Raw genomic sequence first — 15,878 nt, forward strand, 5'->3', positions numbered from 1 at the left:
GAGAGTATCCTTTACTCCAACATCTAACATCCAAGCCAGCTTTATACTGTATATGCACTCATGGTATGGTAAGGCATACATTTTATGTATGCTATTTACGAAAGTTGTTTTTTCGAGGTATTACTTTCATTTAGACAATATTATTGTCCCGGCATTGTAGACCACTTTGAATATTAGCTGGAATTATTTTGTTAATACAATTTTTTTCTTATTATTTACATTCCAATTATTGTTTTGTTTATTTTTTTGATGGTAACTAATAAAGATAAGCTCAGTGTCTCACCCCCTCTCAGAGAACCTAGTTTATTCCAACATCTAACATCCAAGCCAGTTTTATATGTTGACGCTCACTCTAGATTGAGAGCACAAGGTTTAGTTTCATCAGATCTCTATATTGGTAAAGTCAGTTTGACTGGAAGGATTTGCTCCACAAGGTGTCATCCCTGTGTGCAATCTTAAAACACTAGATGGAGCCAGATATCAGTCTCTGCCGAATTAGGAGATAAACAGTTTTGCCAAGCAGACTTAACCAAAGAAAATACTGAGGGGGGCGTTTGTAGTTTGGAAGTACACAGCTGTAACTATCTGAGTGCATGACATGTACACTCAGTCAGCGATGAATATTTAAATTCTTCCCCATCCACTTGATGCATATTTACTGCATGTTTAGCATGTTTTGGTCTGATGCCTGACTTGGCAGATGATTAACCACTGTGAACCTCTAGGTCCTTCCCTAGTCATTACTATGTATAGAAATATCAGGAGACCAGGAAGTTCATTATAATATTGTGCAGATCTAGCAGACTTCCTGCAGCTTGCATTCCCGAATAGCACCCTCAAGTTGGAAATCTTGACCGTCGCCATCTTGAGCTTTTCTAGTTGACAAGTCTAGACTTAGGGGAGACTTTAAGGGAGAGTGGGCAGTGCAGATATAGACCTGTCTCTCTCTTTCTCTCTCTCTCTCATCTCCCATTATCTTATTTTCCATCCCTTCCTCTCTCTCTATCTCAGACATGGTAATTACACACACACACACACACACACACACACACACCCCCTCTCCTCTTCCTCCCCTGGGGTGAGTTGGATATCAGCTGAGTGTTCCTCCCTATGCGCTACTTCCTGCTCAGGCACCCTTTAAGGTTGACGGATCGGCTGAGGTACAAAAGAGATGTTCGGCAGTCCAAGGTGTTTTTATTTTACAACCAGTGGAGTCCCGTACAGCTTATATACAGTGCAGACAGATTGGCCAACTGAAGCGAAGGAAAATACAATTTGAAGAAATAGACCAAAAAATAAGGGAAAAAATATACAAGGCAAAAAATATATATAACTATAAATTCAGTTCTGCACTATAGGCAATGCCCCATAAGCCTGGGCCCTCTGCAGAAGACAGCAATCTGGCCTGCCTCCTTTTATACCAGCTGGCTCTTACTAAGAGACATGAATTAGTGTTAGGTAACCAATTATCTCATAGAATATTCACCTGGCTCTCAACACTCAACAATATTCATTCATCAATTATTAACACGTCATCATGTATTTTCAAAGACAATTATTCCACTCAAAAAGTGTTAAAAATAACTTTTCTACAAAACAAAAATGAAACACCTCCAACTTGTCCAATTGGTCCAATCTGCTGCGTCCAATGTTTTTGTCTTTTCATCTAGTCTAAAATGTAGTGTGTGTTTGTATAAAACTACGAGTATGTATTGCTATGTGTAAACTCTACCAATACTGCTATCGGCGGCCTCCTGACATCACAGAGAGAGAGAGAGAGAGAGAGAGAGAGAGAGAGAATAGTAACAATGCAACGATAACACAGGCAACACAGACACCTCTATGCCAACACGATGTAATTAGTAATTGCGTAATTAGTGGCTGTGCAGCGCTGTGTGTGAGTTTGTATCTTACTTTTAAAGGGCACAGAATATCCCCGTGACACCCGTTCAGTGACCTGATGCCCAGTTCCCTGCAAAGTGGTCATATCTTCCTCCCCTCTAAAATTTCTGGCATGATAAAAACTGTGCTGATAATTTACTCCCCGTACAGGCAGGTGGTTTTTTTTTTTAATGTTTTTATTTTTTGGTGTTTGTCAGGATTAACAACACTTTCTCCGCATAAATAATGCATGTCTTCGCGTATATCATGTTAGCTGCCTAGCAAATGTTGCCCCTGTCTGTAGTAGGCTCCCTGTTACAGAGGGCTGTCAGGTGACAGGCTGTCTGATGGCCATATTGGAGGTTCTCAACTCTTGGGCAACAGTGGCTGTGAACAGCTGATTACATCTTTAAAGGTATGACTTTGCTGTCTCAACAGAATTTAATATACATGATTAATAAGTTCTGTGCTGTTTTTTACTGTGAACTTCATTGATCACTGATCACCATTAATAAATATGATTGATTTTGTGTTTAGATTAGTCAGCTTGTTAGCTAGCATAGTATCTGGTCAGCTAACCAGCACTGTATTATTATAAACACATTACGCACTAGCTAACATATCTAGTAGCAGCTAGCGTTAGCATGCTAACATTAACATCAGTGTCTTTGCTGGTTAGTTAGCTAGCTAACAGTTTGTTCAGGTTAACTGAGCTGACTCTTCTCAAGCTACAACTCAGAGTGTTTTGGAGTAGAGACTACGGCTAAAGACAAGACAGTTTACTGTGTCACAGTAACCTACATTTGGAAACAAATCCAGCTTATCACACTATTCACTTTTACTTTTAACTGAAAGTATTATATTAAAAGTCTTATAACATTACTGAATGGTCCTACAGCCACACCACAACAATTGTTTTCGGGTATCTCTCTTTTTCTAGCCTGGTTGTGCCTAAAAAGTGTAATTAGTTTAAAATGTTTTTAACAAGTAACAACACACGTAAACACACTTACTAAAACACAAAAATGTATAGTACCATAAATAGTACATATAGGAGAATAAACACATCCAAATATTTCAGAGTGAAAACAGGACAGACTCCTGGCTGTCATGGTGAAGAAGAGTTTTTGGCAAAGAGGAAAAGAGCTGAAGGTCTTTGGTGTTCATTAGCTTCCATAGATCTCGGGTGCAAAGAATTTGGGGAATTTTTTGCCTTTGCTTCCTCCAAAGTTACCATACCTTGAACACTTGAGGAATAATCAGTTTTCAGGTCCCTTCAGTGATCAAACTCAGCGCCTACCAATCAGAATCACATTGAATATGGTGGAGATTTTTTTCATTCTCTGCCCTAAGCAGGCAGCAGCTGGCTCTCTCCATCTCTCCATGTTACTCTCCTCTATCAAGGAAGCTATGAAGAAGGAAACATCAGATATGTCAGAGGTGCGTTAACTGGAGACAAACTAAAGCCTGCAGCAAAACTTCTATTGATTGGGATGGCTCTGACGTATCTGACTGAAAAACAAAACAAAACTTAGTTATCTAGGTTATGTAACAATACAAAACTTTGTATTATTACATGATCTAACCTAGATAAAAATAAACATGAGTATGACTTAAGGTAGCCTACTACAGTTTCTCGACTGCTCAACTTGTAACTTTTCTTTTTCTTTACAATCACTTTCATTTAGTAAACTGAATAAAAATCAAGACATTTATTGTTTCAAAAGTAGGAAGCCTTGTGTTAAGAATAAAATCGATTTAACAGATTTTATTGAAATCAATGCAAACCAAAATATCCCACAACATTTCCACATTACTCAAAATAATCAACAAGTGAAGCAGAAATATACGGAAGCGTAATGCATTCACTTGAGAAAAAAAAATTGCTGAATTAATGAGATAATTATCTCAGAATTCTGAGAAAAGTTTTCATGGGAAAAAAAAATTCTGCTCTGTTTTTCTGAATTAACGAGATACCCATGGGCGGAAATTACGGGGGGGACAAGGGGGTCCGGACCCCCCCTTCCTGGGAAAAACAGAGAGTTGTCCCCCTCAATATATCATTGTAAACATAACTATATAATTTTAAATAATATAATAATATGCATTGAAAGCACTTGTGCTAATTATAGACACAAAACAATGCGTTTTTAAGTTTCTAAAGATTGCGCCCCTCCCCTCTCATATGCCTCACAGTGGTTTGGTCCACTGCCTACCTGCCTCCCCGAACCCCCACACACACACACATTAGCCCTCGGTACGAGTGTCTGTGGAGGATCTCTGGAAGTGTGTCAGTGGTGGCAGACCTCCAGTAAGTAGCTGCTTCGCAAAGGTTAACTTAAAACAAAGGATGTGTCAGACATTTTTCTTTACTTCTACCACTCAATAGAATAAAACACATTCACAATTGTAACCAGACTACATTTTGTTCCATTACCTCGCGGTTGAATCTTGTGCGTCAGCGTGTTGGTACGGAGCAGCCGCGTCTCCTAATGCATGTATGTGTATGGAGGCAGGAGGTCTATCCACAATTAAAATCATCATAACTCACTGAATTTTCGACCGATTTTCAAGCGGTTTGGTTTGTTACAAATGCCAGACATGTATTTATGATACAGGATACTTGGTTAAATTAAAATGCGGGTTTTCATACCAAAATTATCTTTTGTAGATGGTAACAGTAATATTTCTATAATATAATAGGCTATTTAAGATTAACTTACCCTACGTAATTAGGTTCTAAGTATATTCTTTTTTTCTTACTGCATGTAAAATGGCTGCCACTATGTAATTTTGTTTATAATTTTGGAAATAAATGAAGACTTAATTCTTAAAAAAGACCCTGAAGTAAGTTTCTGGCAGGCTTCATAGTGTTGTGGACTTTTACACATTGACAGCAAAACATTAGAGATCTGCTTTTTTTGGGAAAACTAAATCTAATTAGGCATATATTAGCTTTAGTTCAGTTAATGGGTGTTGCATCTCACCTACTACTGTAAATAACCTGCATGCTGTGTGTGTGTGTGTGTGTGTGTGTGTGCGTGTGTGTGTGTGTGTGTGTGTGTGTGTGTGTGTGTGTGTGTCTATTTGTCAGCCAGCCAGGTCAGTTAAAATGGCAGAGAAAAGAAAAACAGACATCCGATCATTTTTCAGTGCACCGAAACGGCAAGTAGAAAGACCCCAGTAATATCAAAGGCAATTTGATAAAATCTTCATAAGAAAGGAATGAAGTGCTTATGGAAATGTTTCATAATGGACCTCTATATACATTTAATACAACAGTACTTTTGGCGGCACCTTTGGTGTCCCCTTCAGGAATTGCTCTTGAGAAATGTTTCTGTTTATTGTCCCAACCACAGTGAAATGAAATATCCGCCCTTGGAGATACCACAAAATCCTGCGAGAAGCTCTCACCTGCATGGAGTAGCCTACGGTTGCTGCTGCTAATCAGCCTGAACCTCCAACAGTGCTATATGATTTCAAGTACGGGGTCAGTACAGGTAAGGTATCTAAGGTATTAGTTACATATTACATGCCAAATTATGTCAGCTAACTGTTCGCTTGACCACATGTAACAGAAGAGAGCAACCGAAATGAGCATTGGCAGTGACAGCAAACTGTCTCATTCGCTAGGCACGATAATCTAGCTAGCCTATGTTCGGCGGACAAATTATGTGGGATTTTTAGCAGGAATCTTAACCACCTTCCTTTCAATTTGTTGTCTTGGCACAAGTAAACCGAGACTACCCGAAATGCATATAGGTAGCACTGTAGAGAAGTAGCCTACAGTACTCATTTAACATGGAGCACGTAAACAAATATGCAGAACTTTGCCAGTATCAGTAGCTATGTTGCAAAGCCTATACACCATGACTAGTATTTTGATTAAGTTACATTTTGCACGGACGTTTCGCGTAGAGCCCTTGTTTTTGTTTTTTTATCTTTTATTATCAAAAATACAATTTTTTTGTTAAAACATACACATCCCTATACAATATTCAATAATAAATCCAACCCACACATATAAAAACCAAACCCACACATAAAATAAACCAGACCACATACAAAACCTCAAATAAAACAAACCCACACATAAAATAAACCAGACCACTTACAAAACCTCAAACAAAAACACACCACATACAAAAACAAAACAAACAATAAATCATTAGACCATATACAAACACATAAAAACTCCACAAAAACCAAAATCAAATATACCACCATACAAAATATAAATGACAAATAAAACCCAACCTCCTATCTACCATAAAGCAAAAAACAGAAAAAACCAACCACTGTATACTAGAACTTATCAAAAGAAAACCTAAGAAACAAAACCAACATCAATCCAAAAAATAAATTCCCATAATAAAATATGCAAAGCAGACAAAAAATAAACCAGAAGATACACAGACCAAATAAATAAATACATAAATCACACAAAACTCCCAAAACACTCAACAACAAAAAACACACAATTAACATAACCAAACCAATCCCTAAAAAATTAATCCCCATAATACTCCATACATAAATACATTTTTACATTTCTTTTAAAATTCAAAAACTAACCCCTCCTCCTCTGTTTCACTCAATAGTGTGGTGTGCTGCATAAATCTCCCTGGAAAGCAGTCTCTGTCTGCCTCGTGCAGCAGCCTCAGGTGAGCCTTCAACATGTTCCTGAACAGTCTTTCAACATGAATGACCTTCTGTTCATAAAGGGCAAAGTTCCTTCTTAGCCACGCCGCATGCCTGGCAAAGGCCAACACAGTATTGATCAACAAATTGTTCGTCTTCCGCCCCTCCCGTGGGAGCCCGAACAGAAAAGTCCAATCCCACTCGGTCCCCACCAGTCCGTCCCGTCCACAGTGCCTCGTCAAGAGGGCCTTGACCCCCCCCCCTTGACGCACACCTGAGAAACAGATGCTCCAAGTCCTCGGCTTCTGCGCCACACACAGCACAGTCCCTGCTGTACAAAACTTTGTGTATCTGGTGCAGAACAATGCTTGTATAAATCCTCCTGTGCCTCAGCTTAAAATCCAATTGAAACATTACAGATGTCATGAACGGAATTTCAATGTTCTTCCAGATGTTACGAACAGTGTGTATAATGACTATTGCTACTCAAAGCCACCGAGTGATTGCTAGACTGGGTAAAACTAGTTTGGACGCGTGCACTCAATACAGACGACTTCCATAGCGTGCAAGACTGTTTATTCTAATAATACCACAAAATACAACAAACAAAAGCGCGTGCATGGCTACACGGTCAAAAACTGTGTGCTCATCCCGGTCTCCAATCACCTGCACCTGTCCTGGTGAGCTCACCTATATGCCTTCCTGCACCCATACACCACCCAGTGTTCGAAAAGAATATTACAAAAAATAAACAAATAATCCATACATATATAATGGCTGCAACACACCGGCTCCTAATTGTTCAATGGCTAGAGACATAACAATTCCAATCCAATAAACATAAAGCCATTACATAGCAATAAAACAACATGAAGTTCATTTAAACAGTCTTCTTATAGTCCATTCAGGATAATCCATCATGAATATTTCTTGGGGCCAGAGGTACCAGTACTTAACCCACCGTTGGGACCTAGTCTTTACCACTGGTCCAAAAAACAAAGTTACTGTGCTGCTTGCAAAAGACACAGTTTTGTGATAGGCCTTTCCAATACACTAGTCTTTGTCTTGACACGTGCAGACCGTACAAATCCTCGTTTGTCAGCAAAGGTGTCCTGAACTCTGCCCAGTAGCCAAGAACTGCGGGGAGCTGTAGAGTCAGCTATCAAGACTATGTCTCCTCGAACAAGATTTATTTTCTCTTTATTCCACCTGTGGCGCTCCTGGAGCAAAGGCAAATACTCACGTATCCATCTTTTCCAGAACAAGTCAGAGATGTACTGCACTTGTTTCCAACGTCTCTTAACATTACAGTCTGTTCTTTCAAAAAGTCCTGGTGGCAACACTGGTTTGTCTTTCATTGTCAACAGATGACCGGGAGTTAGAGCTTCCAGGTCATTGGGATCATCAGACACCTTAGTAATGAGACGGTCATTTAAAATAGCCTCCACTTCACACAAAACTGTGTGAAAGCCTTCATCGTCCAATGTCTGCTGCTGCAGAACTGAGGTGAGTATCTTTCTGATCATCCTGATGATCCGTTCCCACACTCCTCCGTGGTGAGATGCTGCTGGTGGGTTGAAGCTCCACTCAATTCCCTCTTGTAGAAAGGCTCTCTGGATTTTACTGTGGTCCAAAGCAGCAAGAGCCTCTCTCAACTCCCTCTCTGCTCCAATGAAATTTGTTCCATTGACTGATCTCATGTGTGAAACTTGACCACGTCTACAGACAAATCTGCGTAAAGCATTGATACATGAGTCTGTGTCCAATGAGTAGGCACCTTCCAAATGAACTGCCCTGCTTGCCATGCATGTAAAGATAACACCATAGCGTTTCAGCAAGCTGCGCCCTCTTTTCACCTCAACAGGTCCAAAATAATCCACTCCAACATTAGTAAATGGAGGAAGGTCAGGAGAAATTCTCTCTTTAGGCAAGTTTGCCATTTTTTGCTCAACTAATTTTCCTCTTTGGCATCTGCAGACTCCACAGTTTGAGATAATTGTTCTTGCTGCAGCATTGGCATTTGTAATCCAATAGTTCCTACGCAATCTGGAGAGAATGTGATTTCTTCCAGCATGACCCAGCTGATTATGGATGTGCTTCAGAATCAAAGAGGACACATGCTGCTCCTTGGAGAGAATGACAGGATGTTTAGTGCTTTCAGGCATTGCTGCCTTACTCAAACGCCCTCCAACTCTGAGCAACCCATCCTGCAGAATAGGATCCAGCTTGTAAATGATGCTTTCTCTTTTCCCTTTTTATAATGGCTGCAACAGTGTGAGAGGGAAAAAACCCCTGCCAGGCCACCTCAGAGGCCGGCCTCTTCACAATTTTAGATATAAACAGCTTGTACCAGTCTTTAGTTTTAACAGATGAAATACTGACAGGATCATCACTAAGACACAGAAGTTCAAAGCACCATCCTGCACCCTACAGCTCTTACTTTTTAACAAACCACGCCACTCTGGCAATAAGCACATGTCAAACCTCTCACCTAATAAAATTATACTTTGTTTTCTATATTTCACCTTCTTTACCTTTAGTTTAAACAAGAATCATCATCAAAATCACCTCTGGAATTAACCACCTGACCAATTTTAGTTAGGCCAGCAGCCACTAAGTGACAGCTGACTAAACAGTTCCCTTGAAAGGTAAAACATGGATTACAGAGGAAAGGCAACTGCATCACCTGCTCTTTATTGCTGCACTTGGGCCTAAGGTGGGGCAAAATCTTACCCCATGCCTCCAGCATCTCCTGGTAGAACTGCGGCAGACCACTGAAAGCTTTTCCGGGGGAGGAGACACAGAGATTGTACACACTCCTCTCCCCATACTCCGCCAAGTGGCCGACCAGCAAGTCCCTCCAGGGGTGCTGCCAAGTCGAATCAAAAACTTTCCTAACAATTTCACCCTCAATGCATCTCTTTTGGCACTTACGTCAATCAAAGCTAATCCCCCCTCCCTTTTATCAGCCACTAACGTCTTGTGAGCAATCAAATTACCCTTTCCCCTCCACAGAAAGGAGGAAATTGCATTATTCAACGAGTTAAGCGCCCAATTCTCCTGTTTTGGCTAAAATATCTGAAATAAACCACCATCTTTACTTTTTCTTAACATAGATCATCTAGATGCAGTGTAAGTACTAGTTCGGCTGTACTAGATATTTGATATATTCAGTAGATATATATTTTTACGAGCCTATTTACAACCCTACTTTGCAAACCGGAAGAACTACAACTGTGGTGGCGATTTGTATCAAGCTGCATGGCGCGGCTGTAGGGAATTGTAGTTTTTCAATTGGAAGTTGTATATACTGAATTGAGAGTACACTGAGGAGTTTAAGGGGATGGTAAACACATTTGTGTAATCAGATTTTAAATATCTAATTGTTAAATGGGTGAAAATTAATTTTAACCATATTTTACCCATATTTGACAGTGCCCCCAGTTGTTGACTATACTCACATGATAGCTGAGGTCAAGAGCTCTCTATAACAGTTGGTCCCATGTCTGTAACCCCTTTTGTTGCTGAATTATAAGCCTTCAAACATACACCGAGGTCAAGGTTCAAAAGACAGTATTTCAAAGCAGGAGCCATGTAGAATCTTCATACTGACATATGTTACTCTCCAGGTCGAGACCTTTCCAACAATGTATTTGGTTTAGCTGTACGACAAAGTTTTAATTTTCTCATTTCAGGGACACAAGCCATATCAGGCCTAGTTTCAGAGAGCACTTTGAAGACCCAATATATAAAATGAAGCTTGTACACAATCCTCTCCCCATACTCCGCCAAGTGACATAGCCCATTCAATCAGAATCAAACAAACAAACAAAAAGCTTCATTTATGGCTAGAGTCGGTTGTAGGCTACCTCAGCCGGTCAAAACGAGCACCTCGTCTCGTTAACCTGGTGCCGTTAGGACACACGTACTATAATCAAGGTTAGGGCCTAGTTGCAGCAAGCTAATCTAGTGTTAGCGTTAGCGCGCTAGCTAAGGTTAGCTCCTCTGGCTCACTTTGCGGACACATCTCCTTACACGAGACAACCGCAACTGTAACGTGGCAAAACTCGAAAAGTACTTTGTAGATCAGGGACTCTTGTCACCATTAATATTTCACTTCTAACGCCAAATGAATGGAAGGGAGTTACTGGTTGATGAGATGTAACATTTCACGTTCTGTCTTTGCACCTAGTCTGGTAAATCTAGTCTTGTAATCAGCTGGGGTTGTGGCAACCTAGAAAACCTGAACGACGACACTACAAGAAATACTACCTCTCTGGAGGTTATAATGTACTATTTTCCTTGAGACTGTGTTGGAGACATTTCGAATCAACTACATAGTAATTATTGAGGCTGTAGTTTGTGGTAATTTAGTTTTGGATTGCAGAGATGCAGAGAGTTGGCTCTTCAACTGTCCCCTTTGTTCCTCCACAACCTAGCCTGACCTCCCCACCTACCAAGAGACCATCCAGGAGACCCGTCTTGACCTAACAGAGGAGGAAGAGGATGAGGATGAGGAGGACCCTGGATCTGCTTAGCCGACCCTCTGAGCCAACTTTCAGTATGTTTACCAACACACATTTTTATTGCGCACACAAAACTTTGTAAATATGAAAATTCAATAAATACACAAATGTCATAAAGTATAAACTATAGTATAAAGTAATCCATAAATGAAAATTGCAAATTTGCTACACACTAATATGTGATGTACACTCTTGTAATGGAACTGATGATTTCTGTGTTTCTGTTACTCCACAGATTACGTTGATGAGTTGATGGACCTCATCTTTGAGCACGTGTTCCAGGACCCTGCACCTTATGTGAGCCAGGTTTTGAAGATCCCCATCCCAGAAGACCCGTGCGCCCAGTCTGACAGGCCAGCCAAGGAGGACATCATTGCAGCTACGTGTCTCGGTTCAATCAAGAGGCAGTCTGAACCCGACACAGCTGGCAGCATCATGGAGCTCACAGCATTTGCACAACACCACACACACACTGGTATCACTACTCTGACCCTGCGACCTAGAAAGCCCCAGCACTAGCTGACAAAGGATCAGTAGGCTAGACACTGAGAGGAAGGTACACATACCGTCAATATATTTCATTTGAATATTTAGTCTCTTCTTTTGTTGTTTTGGTTATCTGGCATGAGGTCAGGTTGTAGTTGGGTGTGTTCCACGAATACATAACGGAGAACTAAAAACATCAAATTATAGATCATTTTGGTGATTGATACTGCACTACTTTATTACACTGCAATAATGCTACAGTGGAACACTCCCCTGTGTACACTCACAGATGTAGATTTTGTAACATAACAGCACCCCATTATGGTCCTGCACAAGCAGTGTTATGTTTCTCCATGTGCCTTTTTAATGACTTTTCTATAATAAAATAATTTTATTCTGTATGAACAGTCAGTGTTGTGGTTACTTTTTGGTTTCACGTTTAATTTACATGGGTGTGTAAAGGGAAAAAAATATATAATCCCACACACTGTCTACACTTACATGGTGCTTTATTACATTTCAGTCATTGAAATGTAATAAAGCACCATGTAAGTGTAGACAGTGTGTGTGGGATTATATTACTTTTTCTGTAACTTTTGTCCTATGTCCCTGTCACTAAAAGACTTTTAGGTGTGTTTTTCAGTTGTTTCTCTACATGGATGTGTAATAAAGTATAACAACACACAGTTATTTTACTCAAATTTATTGTCATGTAAAGTATTATCCAAAGTTACATGTTGGCCATATTATTTGGCAAATCAATTCATGCACAGAATGCATAAAAGAAACTTACTGTTCTATACCTCTAAGCTGTAAGGGCCCATAGTCTGCTTTATAAATGTTCATTGCATTCTGTAGTGAGAACACATTCAAACATACAGGCTCCAGACCAGGATGATCCACCATGCATGTAGGTGGATCCTGAAGCTGATTCATTCTTCTGGTAACCTAAGGAATGAGACAGGGTAGCTGTTATTGAATTTTGCTAGCTTTATAAGAACATTACACTGACAATGACGTTTATATTATATGTTTATCATTTAGCATCATTTTTATGTTTCTAGGTTGCCACAACCCCAGCTGATTACAAGACTAGACTTACCAGACTAGGTGCAAAGACAGAACATGAAATGTTACATCTCATCAACCAGTAACTCCCTTCCATTCATTTGGCGTTAGAAGTGAAATGTTAATGGTGACAAGAGTCCCTGATCTACAAAGTACTTTTCGAGTTTTGCCACGTTACAGTTGCGGTTGTCTCGTGTAAGGAGATGTGTCCGCAAAGTGAGCCAGAGGAGCTAACCTTAGCTAGCGCGCTAACGCTAACACTAGATTAGCTTGCTGCAAGTGGCACTAGCCCCTAACCTTGATTATAGTACGTGTGTCCTAACGGCACCAGGTTAACGAGACGAGGTGCTCGTTTTGACCGGCTGAGGTAGCCTACAACCGACTCTAGCTGCACATGTTTTTGCCCCTATTGCTAACTGTTGTCGTTATGGCCAACAGGCTTCCTCGTATTCACAGGCCCGCATCAAACTCTGTCTCATCGGGACTGGAGCTAAATCGCTACCCGATGCTAATCGGACTGAAATACCATAAACTACCGTATCCATTTCTCATTCTCAAGTTACGTTAGCGGACACATCTCTCCACAGCTGATTTAGCAACAAAGCACCATAGAGTGTAAAATAAACAAGAACACAATGTCGCAAACAAGCAAATGAAACATAACTTTACACACGTTAGCAAAGCTCGACATGTTCTCAAGCCCAGCTGACTGTACTTGGAATAAACTCTAAATATAATCACAAAGTGGTGACACTTACCGATTGCACGTTTGCTGTTGGGTCACATCCAGTTAGGATAGATCCATTTCTCAGGTGCAGTTGATTGTTTTCTGGACATTTTTCCGTGCTACGCTAGTAACGTTACAATTTACCGGCACATCCCGTTACTCCCACAATCTTCCTCCAAGCTGCCGATTTCCATTGCTTATCCTTAAATAATCTGTGATTGATGGGGTATAATTCTGGATATTTACCTACTTCATTGATTAACTGTTCATTATCCATCTTTCTTTCTTTCATAAAGTGAATGAATGGATATACAGGATAGCCTACATTTATTTGATTTACTAGGCGATGTTTTTTTTTTAGATGGAAAACAAATGTCTCTTTCTAACTCTGTTCAGTATCTCAGCCACTTGGAGAGCGCTGGTTACGTCATCGCCGGTCTCAGCCGCCAGCGGGCCATCCGGCGTACGCCGCGGCGTCGCCCGTTTTCAAGTGCTGACTCCACCTACCCGGGCCAGTTTCGGCGTACGCCGGGTCGAATTACAAATGGACCCACTCTTACCTTGAAACGGCAAGTGCTGCCACAACTATTCCAAAGTTTGCCCGGTGTCCGTGATTTCCACATTCCACAGAATTCCTCTTGAAATGCCCTTTCGGTGTAGGAAAATCCCAGTTAAACTCTCCAATTTTCACAGACAAATGCTTAAAATTTGGAATCTCATATACTGTATAAACACAATTTCTCTCCACACCTGTATATAATCTGGAACAATAAGAATATAATACATAAGAGAAAATCTATTTTCTCCCAAATCCTATTTAGTCATGATGTTATCTTTATTAAACATTTCATTAATGGTATGAAGAATGCAACTTTGAAGACTTTATAACCAAATACAATGTCTGCATTACAATTTACAATTCCCATTTGGCAGACGCTTTTATCCAAAGCGACGTACACATGAGATTTTAATACAACACAAGCAAGGTTCTAGTCAGGAGAGAACAACGAGAGTAAGTGCCATAAAGCTAAGTTCTGGTCCAACAGGACATAGGTGCTACGAGGCAATGCATAGAGTGCATAGAGGCAGATAATGGCTGGATACCAAACCATAACTGAAGCCATCCCTCTTGGTTTGATCCAACTTGTTAGGTTCTATGGAGACACCCCCTCGATTTCTCTACTAGATTTTATTGCTACAATTAAATTAGAGGGAATGGATATTCTAAGCCCTAAATGCACTAACAAATACTTACGGAAACTTACTCTGGATACATGTGTTCCTATTTCTAAAATATACTGGAATGCGGCTTTGGGACAGATTCTTTGGGATAAGCTCTTCACTGTACCAAATAAATATTGTATACTAAACAAAGTGAAAGAAGTGTCTTATAAACTTATTCACAGAATTTATCCTGTAAAAACATACATTGTAAAAAGATTCAAAGTTGCCTCTGATGACAAATGTGTATTTTGTAATTCTTGCCCTGAAACAATTGAACATTTATTTTGGAAATGTTGTTATGTTAGAGAACTTTGGAGTGGACTTCAGGACTTCTTATAGACAAAACCAACTCTGAATGTCAATCTCAGCAAAAGGGACATCCTTTTTTATTTTCATAAGGACAATATGGACAATGAAATCTCCTTTATAATCAATCTCCTTATTTTATTGGGAAGATACCTGATTCATAAAACAAAATGGTCAGCAAGCAAACCTTCTTTTAGTATTTTTAAAACTGACGTGAAAGCATATTTTAAAACAATTGAAAAAATTAATAGCCATAAAACGAAGAAAACAAAAAGGATCTTTAACAAACATGATCTTTCTTTTATGAAATACCCCCACACGTCAATGATGATAGACTGAATTCTCTTGTTCCTTGTGTTTTTGTATTGTGTATTTGTATTGTATGTATATGTGTATTTCCATTGCATGTCTATCTGATTCATTAAAAAAAAAATCCGTCATGGACCAAACAGCTGTTCACAGTGTAACCAACTTTGATTGGTTATCTGGCAGTTCACTGGTTTGCCATTGGTTCACTTGATATAGTAGGGCGCAGCGTTTGCCTGAAAATGTAACGAACTAAAAACTATCTTATTAAAAAATGTGCAAGAATTCAGGGTGGCAAGAAACGGAATGTGATTAAGAATAAAATAATATACACAATTTCCAAAATCTGGCTCCTCCCTCGATGGAGATCATTCATTTCCAAAACTAAAGCAGTGTGTGGCCTCGGCTCACGGCGCGTGTCCGCTCTGCCCACAATTCCAACAGCGCCGTCCTGCGCTGTCATTGGTTCATGAGACGCAGGGGCGGAGCAAAGCAACAGGCACTTGCATCCATCCAGGTAAAACTAATCACCATAGCAACGATCCATATGCCATTCAAAACATCCATGCATTTTTTCAATTTGTTTTCGCATTTGAACAGCTGCACAGACCAAAAAGACTGTGAAAACTTTACCAGGTAAGACAAGCTTCATGAAACAATTTCAGTTTTAGTTAATGTCACAGCAGAGCTGATACAAAAAATACATATTTTAC

The sequence above is a fragment of the Centroberyx gerrardi genome, chromosome 2, assembly GCF_048128805.1.
Source record: "Centroberyx gerrardi isolate f3 chromosome 2, fCenGer3.hap1.cur.20231027, whole genome shotgun sequence".
In the NCBI taxonomy this organism is placed as follows: Eukaryota; Metazoa; Chordata; class Actinopteri; order Beryciformes; family Berycidae; genus Centroberyx; species Centroberyx gerrardi.